The following is a 12,394-nucleotide window of genomic DNA, read 5'->3' on the forward strand; positions in this document are numbered from 1 at the left end:
TTTTTATTGTGCATTTGTTTATTTAAATGTTTATAAATCTTTATTTTCATATTAGATATTGCAAGGCAGTACACCACCTAAGAACCCATTACAACCATTAGAAGAATAAGAACATCAGACATATCAATAAAAGCTGATTGGGGTGTTATTGTTTTGTTTGGATTATGTATTTTGTTTTTTTTAATCTTGTATTTTTTTGTTTTGAACTGCCCTGAGATCTATGGATGATGGGCAGTATACAAAGTTTGATGATGATGATGTTTGCTAAACTATGCATTTTAATTATGTTTAATTGCATTTTTAAAATTGATCTTATTCTTGTTATATCACTGCACGCTTTTATTTGTTTCTGAACCACCATGGTTTCTCTTCCTAAAATGAAAGGCCATATATGAAATCTTTTTAATAATTTCTCTGTGTGATAAGAGTTTTGGCTCAAATCTCCATATGCCTGTGTGCATTCAAAACATTGGGTTACATCCAATGTTCATTCTACTCAGAGTGAACTCATTGAAATCAATGGAAATGGCAAATTTTAGTTTACTGATTTCTGAGTAACCCAAAATGCCATTATAGCTCCTAAAAAGCTGTCCTCCATTCAAACTCTTCTTCTTTCCTAGCTCTGCTCCTTTCAGAAACCTTTGGAGGAGAGGCAGAGAAAATGAACAAAAGCCAACCAAGTTACCCATGACAGCACTCGCTCCCCGCAAAACCCAGTCTCAGGAAGTGGCCTTATTCCACCCCAGCGCTATGCCCTAGTGGAGGGTATTTTGCTACGAATGATGAAATCCCCAACTTAGTTCAGACAGAAGATGTGTCTTCTCCCTCCTTCCTGCCTCCGCCCCACACCCCTCGCATGAAACGGTCCCCTGATCAAAGCTGCGGGAATGACTGGCACACAGTAATGAATACCCATCCATCCCGAGCTGAAAAAAAGGGGCCCGCATCGAAGGCAGGGCCTTTTCTTCGCAAGAGGTTTTCCCAGCTTGAAACTCCACTGTCTGTCAACTCCAATGATATGGCTGGCACTGGGGCTCTTTCCACTGTATTGCATTCTTTTATGTTTGTAAGAGTGGGGGTCAGAGAAGAAATTCTGAAGAAAGAAGTGAAATGAAACTTTTAATACTGTAACATTACAGAAGCCAGTGAAGGGCCCAGGGTGAGGATGCAGCAGCATGAGAATAAAAGGGGGAAAGTGGGGTGGGGAGAAAAGAATGAGATTAATAATATGAAAACACACATGCACCAAACAGAAAATCTCTGTATTATAGTCAGAAACTTCTGGAGCATGGCAGGGAGAATCTTGCTCCCAACACCACATATTTAGAAGCTGCAGGCAGGCTGAAGATTACATTTTTCCTTCCAAGCTCTGTAGCAACAAGAGGAAAGACTGGGGAAAAATATTTGAGGAAGCTTTCCTTACTCTATCACTGTAACACAAAAAATAAGAAGAGACTGCAGGATGATGCCAGTGACCCATCTACTCCAGCATCCTGTTCTCACAGTGGCCAACCAGATGCCTGTGGAAATCCCGCAAGCAGGATCTGATCTGAACAGCACTTTCCCTTCCTGAGGTTTCCAGCAACTGGTATTCAGAAGCAGCCATCATGGATAGAAGCCATTGATAACCACCTCCTGCATGATTCTCTCTAATCTTTTAAAACCAGTGCTTTTTTTCCAGGGGATACTCAAGGGTTCACAGTACTGGCACCTCTCTTTTTTTTTTTTGGTTAAAAAGTGTGGCACTTACTGTAACAACTTCATGGTGAGTACTGAACCTCTTTTTCTAGTAAAATAAAAAAAAAAGCACTGTTTAAAACCATCCAATTTGGTGACCACAACTGCCTCCTGTTGGAGCAAGTTCCATAGCTTCACTGGATGTCCACAAGTTCTAATGTTATTGGGGGGGGGGACTTTTTCCTATCCTCTTTATTCATGCCATGCATAATTTTGTCAACTTCTATCATGTCACCACTTACTCAACATAGGAACAGAGGAAGCTGCATTATAGCAAATCACTTCGTCCATCTAGCGCAATATACTCTATGCATTCCAGTGTTTTGGGCAAAGAACATTGCCAGCCGTAACTGAAGATGCCAGAAATAGAACCTGGGACCTTCTGCATGAAAAGCAGATACTTTTCCACTGAGCCACAGCCCTTTCCCAACAGCCCACCACTCCTCTGTCACATTCCAGAACCTGGACGTCACTATTTCATTCCGTTTGCTAGGACTGGCATCACCTGTAGATCCAGCAGCCAGGACAAATATGCCATCCATCCAAAGAAAGGGCTGATATCGGGAATAAGTGGATCTTTGTGCCAAATTCAGTGGGTCACTCCTTATGTTCTTAAGCAACGCAGGAACCACTCACTAGAAATTTTAAATCCCTCTTTTTTTGTCTTTTGATAAGAGAGGGGAGAGACAGAAGCTACACAGGAGATAGTGTGAAATCCATCTGTTCTTTTTATCTCCTCCTCCTCCTTTTGAATGAGGCTTTCTTCTTCCTTAATTTGATCCGTGTTGCTATCAGCAAAAAGAGCACTGAAAAGCCATACACCGCATTCAGCCAAAAGCAGATAATGGAGAAAAACTCATAGCCGGAAGAATTTCATACGCCGGTGATCCGATCTATCCTTTTCTTTTTGAAATGGAGAGTGGCTACTTGAGAACAATGCAAAGAACCTGATTCTATAGACTCACCTGACTACAGGTGAACATTTGCCCTAACTGGAGGGCATTTTGCACACCAGATAACACCCTCTTCCGTTATTTAGAAAAATGAGGCTGGGTTTTGTTTTTTTTAAAAATAAATAAGAAGTATAGTATCTGATTGGCAGGCCAGCCCGAGAATAAGTAAATTTGTCATTCTTTCAGGGTAGGTGGTGGGGTGAAAGCAGATATGAAGTTGTGAATCAACATAGTGTCCCTTTTCAAATGCAACGCTAAATGATGGTTTAGCATTACATGACTGAGCCTCAGGCTTGAATGATTTCTCCTCCCCTCTCCTCTGCTTCTACTTTTAAACTAACCACAGCTCCCCATTTTGTCCCAAGTATGGGAGAACACCATGGTTTACAACCCTGACTTGTTCAATAACCATAGTTCAGACTATCCATTTCCCAAGATTGGACATTACAGGGAACCATAGTTAGTTTAAAACTGGAAGTGGATGCTTCTTCTCCTCTTGCAGCTGTGGCAGAAGAGGGCAGTGTGAAGTGTGCATGTTACACACCTAGGATTACTTTAGAGATGGCACGGGGGGGGGGGAGATCACCAAAGAGTTCTCGTTCTGTATGCTCCAAAGGCAAGTGCTTAAAAACACTGATAACACAAGGAGCTTAAGTTTCAAGACAATGGTGGTCAGGTTCTGTTACCCACAATGGAACTTCAAGGGGAAAAACTTAAGTTACTCCAAAAGAAGTTACTGGAGCACTCCAAATCATTTGCTCGTTTATGTACACAGAAACTAGTCGATCTAGCTGAAAGATTTGAATAGATCATTGCAATGCCTAATCATTCGTATTTTCTAAGATTACTGTACAGTGGTACCTCAGGTTACATACGCTTCAGGTTACAGACGCTTCAGGTTACAGACTCCGCTAACTCAGAAATAGTACTTTGCTTCAGGATGAGAACAGAAATCGTGCTCCGGCGGCGCAGCAGCAGTGGGATGCCCCATTAGCCAAAGTGGTGCTTCAGGTTAAGAACAGTTTCAGGTTAAGAATGGACCTCCAGAACGAATTAAGTTCTTAACCCGAGATACCACTGTATAAGCTTAGAAGGTAATATTAGAAGGGGGCATGGCTGTGAGGGGGTACGGCTGTGGCTATCTTTAAGGGATCTGACACTTCTGAATTTGCCACTGTGCTACTGGGAAGAACCAACCACTGAGTTCTACAAGGGCAAGGCAGACACTAAGAAGGAGGAAGATGACAGCTGCTACTATACCCTAGACTGGAAAAAGGCAGGTGTGAGCAGGGCAGAATGAGACCAGTGAGGCAGTGGCCCATCGGGACTTACAGACTAGCCTCCAGCGCCTAAAATGGTTTGAAGGGCAGAATATCAGTTTTGCTAATAATAATAATAATAATGCATCCCTTGGCTCTAAGGATCTAGTCACTGAAAACAAGCACCCTAAGATGACAAGAGCATGGCTTCCAGTTTCAGTTTTGCATTATAGCTACCCACAGGCCTGGCTGAGAATTGGTGCCAGAATCCCCATGTTGCATACAGTTTGTCTCACTTGCTTGAGCTATCTAGTGCATTTGTTCTATAAGCAGCACCCACACCTACATGTCCTGGGGTATGCACAGTTTGGAGAGGTGGGTGGCCTTTGCCTTTCAGCCAGAAGACTGAACAGATGGTCTTCTTTGACTGCTCTTGCATTTATGGTGCTGAGTTGGGGAACCTCTAATTACCATAAATATTTTGTACAGTTTAAAGCTGGTAGGGAGGAGACAGGTCACAGAAGGATTTTCCTCCCTTTTTGGTGTGACCAAGATTGGACAAAAATAGATGTTCCCAGTTCACAGAAGAGCTCTCTCTGCTCTCCACTCAAACCAAAATGAGCTTGTCACCCCTTCGGCATGTCATTTGTCATCAAGCGGTGTATAATTATAATGGACTTTATTGACATTGTAACTATGAGTGCACAGGTGGTATTCATTTTCAGCACTTTAATTGAAGACAATGAAAGATCTTGTAATACGGAGCCGACATGGTGGATTAATCAGACTAGACCTCAGCTTTCAATAGCCATGACCTTCAGGTCATAAAATTACCGATCAGGAGTTTTTAAAAAAAATTATGATACAGAAGTGGAATACTATTGATTTCTTTTATTTTTAAACATAGAGCAAATGGAAAGATGAACTGGCTTGCTTAGTTTTCATGAGGATCCAAGGAGTAAAGCGCCTTGATGGATACTAATAAGAGGTGCAAATATAAATTGTAATCCTTGTGTCAAATATTGCACACAGAAGCAAGATTTGCACAGGAATCTACCACTTAACCCAAACTGCCATACCCTAGCCTTGAAGAATGAACACACTCGCTTCAAATTCAACTCCATTTCAGTGAAGCTGATTTCATATAAACGGGTTTAGGTGTACGGCAGGGACAGCCCAGAAGCTTGCTATAGGCCATGACCTCTCCCTAGGCCACACCCCTTCTCCCTAAGCCACACCCCCACTAGCCCTGTTTTGCATCCTCCTTGAGTGTCAGGACTCTGCTCTTGAATAAATCTATGTTGGCCATCATTATCTCCACCTTGGACCTGGCTCCTTAATATTAGCACCGGAATTGTCTCAAAGAACATGATTCTGGGGCCATGGAACTGAGGGGAAATAATGGAGAATAACAAATCATACAACCCACAGTGCTGCTCATGGTGGCTTTATGATCCGTTCATGCTTCAGTGTTCCTTGGGGGATCAGGAGGCAAGCCATCCAGTAAAGCTAAAAGTTAGAAGACTCAGGAGAGACAGGAAGAAGTCCTTCTTCACATAGCACATGGGATTTGCTACCACAAGTAGTATTCATGGCCACCAACTTGGATGGCTTTAAAAGAGGGCTAGACAAATTCATGAGAGATAAGGCTTTCAATGACTGATAACCACAGTGGCTGTGTTCTACCTCCACTGTCAGAGGCAACTGGCCTCTGAACACCAGCCACTGGGAAGTGCGGGTTTGTGTGTTGGGGGGGCAGCGGTGCTGTTCTGCTAATGGCCTACTTGTGGGCTTCCCAGAAGCATCCAGTTGAGCACTGTCATGGGCGGACTTTGGTCTTTCAAATTTCAGAGGCGCCCTGTGCGAGGTCAATATGTTGCGCCTCCCCCACTTCCTTTCTGCTCAGTTCACAACACCATAGTTGTGACACCCTGCAGCACTCCCTAGGCCTGAGGCCACTGCAACTAAACTGGTTGTACTGTCCTAAATCATCCTCTGTCACTGTGAGAACAGGATGCTGGACTGATGGGTCTTTGCTGTGATCCAGCCTCAGGGCTCTTCTTAACTGAATAGATTATGCCTGGACCAGTCAGCGTCTCTTACCTAAGATCTAGAAAAGGCTGTGTCCTTGTCTCTAAAGGGGTTTACAGTTCTGCAGCAGTGTGGACAGAGATTTCATTGTCCTTGTCAAAGGCCCATTTTTTGTCATCAGCTGCACTGAAGAGACAACAGACAGTCTGACTGCTGTTTTACTGGAAAACCAAGTACCCTCTCTTACTGCGGCCCCTATCTCTCATCCATTGTCTTTGAATCTCCCTGCCTTTCTGAGGCACCCTGCCCCATTCAATTTACAAGTCGCTATGCTTTTATTCTTCTAGTTACATTCACTTCTTCGGCCTGTCTGCTTCCAACTGGAGAAATTAATCTAAATGACTGTGAAAAGGGACTTAAGCTGTTGTTCATGAAATCATTTCCGGAGTAGGGACTGCTATGCCAGACCCCTTCTGGGATGTCTCTGTCCACCACGGTGAGAAGGACAATTCCAGTCACTGCCAGTTCAGGAAGTGGGAGAAAAGTAAAGACAAGGCTGAAACAAATGTAAAAGAGGTAGCAACAGAGACAGTGGCCATGCGCTCCATTTTACAGATGACACTTTCTATTTGTAGCCCATTCTAAAAATTAGAAGAGCCTGGCTGCTGGATCAGTCCAAAAGCCCAGCTCTCCAGCATCATCTTCCCAGTGGCCAACCAGATGCCCCAATGGGAAGTCCTCAAGCAGAATCCACTAAGGATGGGGCAGGTTTTAGTCCAGAAACATCTGGAGGATACCATATTGGCTACCCCTACTGAACCTCATTTCACAAAGAGAGCTAGGAAGGGAGGCAAACACATCAGGACTGCTCTAGTAGGATCCGAACCCCACTGCAACATCAAGTGCCATGTTAGCCCAGAAGGGCCAAGCACCATGAGAACCTAAGAAGAGCCTGGTTGCCAGCATATGTCTTCCAACATCCTCTTCTCACAGTGGTCTGGAAAGCAGGGTATGGGTGCTTTGCCACTTGTGATTCCCAGCAACTGGTATTCAAAGACATAGGCTGTGTTCATATCATATATTTAAAGCACATTCTACTCCCATGCAAGGAACCCAAGGAAGTGTCATTTGTTAAGGGTGCTGGGAATTGTAGCTCTATGGTATGTACATAGCCATATTGCTTCTGATTCCCTTAAGAACTATATGAAGGAAGAGCAAGGCCCATTAGCAGTTAGCACCAGGACAACAGACTCAGCAGGCCCACACGTCTATTGATCACAGTCCTCCCAGCTGTAGAGATATATAATTCTATAATTAGATACGGTATATATAATATATAATTCTAAATTTTCACCAATAAGTATGTAAACCAGCATATGCAAAAGTGAAGCACACCTGTGCCCCCCCCCCCTTTTTTGTGTGTGTGGCCTCCTTAGGAACAGGAGTAGGAAAATCCTCTTAATGCTCAGCAAGCAAGCATGCTTGACCCAGAAGGAAACGTATATGGGAATCAGAAAGTACAGTACCATATGACATGTTCCAGCCTATGATAAGGAAACCTGAGTGCTGAACAAGCAAGGGAGAGATTTCACAACAGTGCACAAAAAAGCAGCTGCTACCTCAGTAGTAGAACATATGCTTTGCATGCAGAAAGTCCCAGGTTCAGTCCCCAGCAACTCCAAGTGGGACTGAGAAAGATCTGTATATGAAATCCTGCAGAGCCACTGCCAATCAGAGTAGGAAATACTGCGCTAGATGGGCAAGTGACCTGATATGGTATAAGACAGCTTTCTATACTCCTAGAGAGAAAAAGAGAACATGACCTAACACAAACCACATGGAGGACAAAGCTATCAATGGCTACTAGCCATTGTGGCTATACTCTGCTTCCACAGAGGCTAAATGCTTCTGAAAACCAGTTGATGGAAACCACAGGGGGGAGAGTGCTATTGTACTCAGGTCCTATCTGAGGGCTTCCCATAGGCATCTGGTTAACCACTAGAACAGAATGTTGAACTAGATGGGCCATTGGCCTGATCCAGCAGGCACTTCTTATGTTCTTACAAAAAAGGAAGGAAAGCCTCAAAATGATGCTGAAAAGTATATGAAATATTAGTCTGTTCTAGATGGGTTCCCAGTATTCCCCCATCCCCAAAAGACCAGTTTTGGCCTCTGGGTGTACTTACTGTCCCAGCCTGGTCATGATGCTGCAGAGATATAGTACCACACTCTTTTAAACTTATTATATGTATAATATACCTATTTTTGCATGTAATTTTTAGTACGATTTTGCATATTAGTCACACATTTTTAAAAAATACAAGAGATCGCCTGTGAGCAAAGCTTGAGTGGGTCAAAACAGCTAAATTCTGCATTTAAATCCGTTTGAAACAGATTCCCTCTCTGTCCTTGCAACCAACTGCATTATCTGTATCTGCTGTTCAATAACCTCCAGATAACCTTAACGCTCTTTACCTTTGTGGACAGGAGATCATCCATCCTAAATGTCGTGGCTTTTTGTTTCCAGGAGCTGCAGTGAGTTAAACATCTATTTAAAAAATGTGTTACCTGTGTCAGAATATGGCTGCCATGTTGAGCCCTGAGCGTTTGACACCTGGCGTGTTTGGGGGAGGAGGCAGATGTTTTCTGATAGCGTTTCTGTTGCCGCTGCATCGAGAGCTACGCCAGCCGTGACCTCTGTGCACTCACCCCTGACTTCTTTATCAAGTCCAAGACACACACAATGTCTCGCCTCCATAGCTGTTCATATTCATCAGGGGCTGGTAGTTCTGACAAGTCAATGCTATTGTGGGGGAAGATTTAAAAGAGAGAAGAGGAGGGGGGATCACTTTCATGCCATTGTTGTCACATTTAAAGCGGGGGGGGGGGAGCAGGCACAATTTTCTTCCTGCATCAGAGATGCTGTTTCCCTGATGAGGAGGGCAAAGTCTCTCTGGCCATACAGCTGATCTGGGGAGCCAAGCATGGCGTGCGCTGAAGCAAGAATGGGTTTTCTGGAAAAGCTGGTTATGACGACGTGTCGAGAGCCAGACGGCCTTTTCATAACTGGCTTTCAACAGAAATTCATTTATTCAAATGAAAACCACACCAAGGCAGCAAGCAGCTGGCAAGTGTGTGTGCTCATTTCAATTCTAGGTGTTTGGCTGGTGCGGGAATAGGACTGAAAGAATGGCTGGGTACAAACCATACATTTAGAGCACATTGTTTTTGCCCAAAGAATCCTGAGAACAGTAATTTGCTAAGGGTGCTGGGAATTATAGCTCTGTGTGGGGGTAAGCTGTAGTTCCCAGAATTCTTTGGAAAGAAATAATGTGCTTTAAACATATGGTACGTATGAAGCCACCATTTCTACTTATGACTGAAAATATTTGGAGGCCTGAGGCAGAAAATCCAAATAGCACACCACACTCCAATGGTGGTTTGAAAATATATTAATAAACTGATAATTTGCTACCCCCTCCTGGTGCTGCCACCTCAAGTGGACTGCATCATCACACCCAAGTGGGGCGAACCCTAAGCATTTCTGGGCTAACTGTAAAACAATGCTTATATTTTGGTTACATTTTTATAAACTGGAAAGCGCCATAAATTGGTAATAATCTCTTCTGCAAGCAAAAGGTCCCAGGTTCAATCCTCAACATCTCCAGAAAGGGCTGGGAGAGTCCCCTGTCTGAAACCCTGGCAGCACTGCTGCCAGTCAGTGTAGACAATACTGAGCTAGATGAAACAATGGGCTAACTCAGTATAAGTTTCCTTTTAAAGGGTACATTTTGATTTTTACACCTCACCCTTCTCCTTCTCACAAAAGCCACCATCTGTTTAGGCCTGGCATAGGCAAACTTTGCCCTCCAGATGTTTTGGAACTACAACTCCCATGATCCCTAGCTAACAGGACCAGTGGTCAGGGATGATGGGAATTGTAGTCCCAAAACATCTGGAGGGCCGAGTTTGCCTTTGACTGGTTTAGGCCCTCCGGTGAATGAATGTGAAGGAAAAGGGTTGTCACCAATATTAGTTCTACTCAGAGTAGACACACTAGCATTAACTGACATGGCTAAGATAGGTTCGTTCACTTCAGTAGGTCTACTCTAAGTAAAAAGCATTCCACTTAGCAAAGATTCCAACTGAGAAAATCTTTTGAGTTTGGAACTTCGTTTACATCTGTCCTCTCACAACCCTTCAATTGGATATTATATTTGAAACACTAATCCAGTCAAAAACATGCATTGCCAGAGAGAAGAAATGTCTTGGATAAGCTTGAGGTTCAACTATTTAAGCACATAAACCCACACAAAACTCTACTCTGAGTAAAACTTAGTTGGATTTAGCCCAAAGGGTGTTCAAAACATGACAAATATTTGGCTCCGCAACCTTTCAGCTTCAAAACTAGTTTTGTTAAATCATACTACAGTATTTATTTCCATTTATAGACCACCCTTCACCCATCAACAGTCCTAGGGCTGATTACAACAACAAACACATACCCAACAAATTAAAATTCAAAATCACAACAACCTAAATAAGAAGCCAAACCAAGTTTTATTATTGTTTATAACCCATGGCCATTGCAATAGAGACACAAAATACTTATGTGTAAAACACAGACAAGGGTCATCAATCCAGTAACACAGGTATAAACCCTGAAAATAAGCAGGATTTAAAACATTCGTTTAGTTAAAAACTTCCCTCAATATTTAGCGCTGATCTGACTCAGAAAGAGTTTGTACAGTCACTGAATAACCTTATCTTCTAGTCAATGGCAATGAAGTTTACACCCACCCACCCACTCACACACCCTCTTGATCAAAGCAAAACTCAGTTCCCCGTAACAATCCCCCAACCACGTGGAAGTCTCTCTCCCTTTGCCAGTCTGCTTCCTGCTACTGGCCCTTTAAGGAGCTGGCGCGAGGAACACGAGGCAACGTTGCGAAATATTTGCCAGCTGTCGCGCCTGCGGGCTGAGAGCTGATCCGCTTTCCCGCCCAAACTGTGGTGGCTGTTTTTGTGGAACGGGACAGGATTGCAGAGAGAGCCAGTGCAGGAGAGCACCTCATATATATATATATATATATATATATATATATATATATATATACACACTTTGCATGAGGAAAGAGTGTTGTTTATTCAAAACATACATATAAGCCCCATTGTCTGCCAAAAAGAAAGGAAAAAAGAACAAAGCCTAGAGTGTATTATTATTTTTTTCATTTATGAATTGTTTCCTATAAAACATCCTGCAGCGATTTAACAATAAAACTGTACAAACTGAAACACATGAAAGGCTAATAAAAATAGCACATGCCCTGTCCCCTAATGTAAACTTCTGAGGGAAACATACACTTTTTTCTCTCTCTGAAGAGGTCAGGGGTATGTACGTAGTTTCCCCCTTTGTTTTTTTCAGACCTCTTGTGATTATTGTTACCTCAGAATCACAAATACCCTTGGTTGTTAACAGAATATTAAGACAAATACACATACACAGCTGTAGCCAGTGCTAGTGCTACTCAAGAGTAGACCCATCAGAATTGCTAAGGACCTCTTGGACTGAGGTTTTGTTGGGGGATTTTGTTGCTGTTATTGATATTTTTTGTATATTTATTTTTGGATCTTTTGTTTTATATGAACATTGTTCAGTTTGGTTGTGTTCTTTTTGATGCGTTTTATTTATTGTTTAGTTTTATTGTATTTGTAATTCTGTAAATATTTTCATGTTGTCAGCTGCCTTGAGTATGGCTTTAACAATGGAAAGGTGGCATACAAATAGTATCTTAACACCTTTGTGTAAATTCTGAGGCAGCAAATAAATGATGTAAATAAATAAATTCACAAATAAACTTGGGGTATACAAATTTAGCCCCCACCTTTTTCATTTAATCTTAAATATATCCAAGGTCAAGCTCTGAATGGTGCTGTGACTCTTGACTGCCTCTCCTCACAGACACTTGAAATGGCATCTGTGATTAGTACCTCATAATTCTATTTCTGTGAAGGATTTACCTCAGGAGTCTCCATTTTGTCAGTCTTGGTACACAGAGATCAAGGTTCATTACTTAAACCTACCTGTGTTGGATAGGTAGCTGTTGTTCTCATATACCCCTTTTCATAGACTTTTCTTTTCTCAGCAAAAATGACAATTTTAATCCCTCATCATAAACTCAAACAATATTTTCTTCCTCAGACACAGTGACTTCTTGCTTGCTCTGCCCTAGTTTTGGCCCTCGTTTTGGCCCACTCCACATTTAATAATCTGGAATAATCCAGAGAATCTCTCTTCCCACTCAGATTTTTTTAGTTCAAGGTACAAACAATTATAATGTAGTAGTAGAAATAATAATAATAATAATAATAGTAATATCCTAGTTTCCCCTGATTAGCATGCCTGCTTCATCT

General features: G+C 42.4%; 1 protein-coding gene and 1 long non-coding RNA gene across 13 annotated transcripts in view; one reads left to right on the forward strand and one right to left on the reverse strand.

Moving 5' to 3' along the window:
• Positions 1-12,394, reverse strand: part of LOC308462476 — a 12,610-nt gene continuing 216 nt past the window's right edge. Inside the window, exons 1-3 of one of the 5 annotated variants that reach the window (XR_013979169.1) lie at positions 12,065-12,173; positions 8,549-8,783; positions 1-1,369 (exon numbers count right to left, since the gene is read on the reverse strand). This is a non-coding gene — a long non-coding RNA (uncharacterized lncRNA). Of the gene's footprint in view, positions 1,370-8,548; positions 8,784-10,742; positions 10,884-12,064; positions 12,174-12,394 lie in introns of those variants that run through there. The other 4 variants (XR_013979170.1, XR_013979171.1, XR_013979172.1 and 1 more) reach the window with 4 other exon arrangements.
• The window catches only part of MEIOB (meiosis specific with OB-fold), a 22,102-nt gene continuing 20,597 nt past the window's right edge, over positions 10,890-12,394 (forward strand). For 2 of the 8 annotated variants that reach the window (XM_080980132.1, XM_080980133.1), the window contains exon 1: positions 11,069-11,371. The gene's annotated coding sequence lies outside the window, so the exon portion shown is untranslated. Of the gene's footprint in view, positions 11,008-11,068; positions 12,303-12,394 lie in introns of those variants that run through there. The other 6 variants (XM_080980136.1, XM_080980127.1, XM_080980130.1 and 3 more) reach the window with 6 other exon arrangements.

The sequence above is a fragment of the Podarcis pityusensis genome, assembly GCF_964106645.2.
Source record: "Podarcis pityusensis genome assembly, chromosome: 14".
In the NCBI taxonomy this organism is placed as follows: Eukaryota; Metazoa; Chordata; class Lepidosauria; order Squamata; family Lacertidae; genus Podarcis; species Podarcis pityusensis.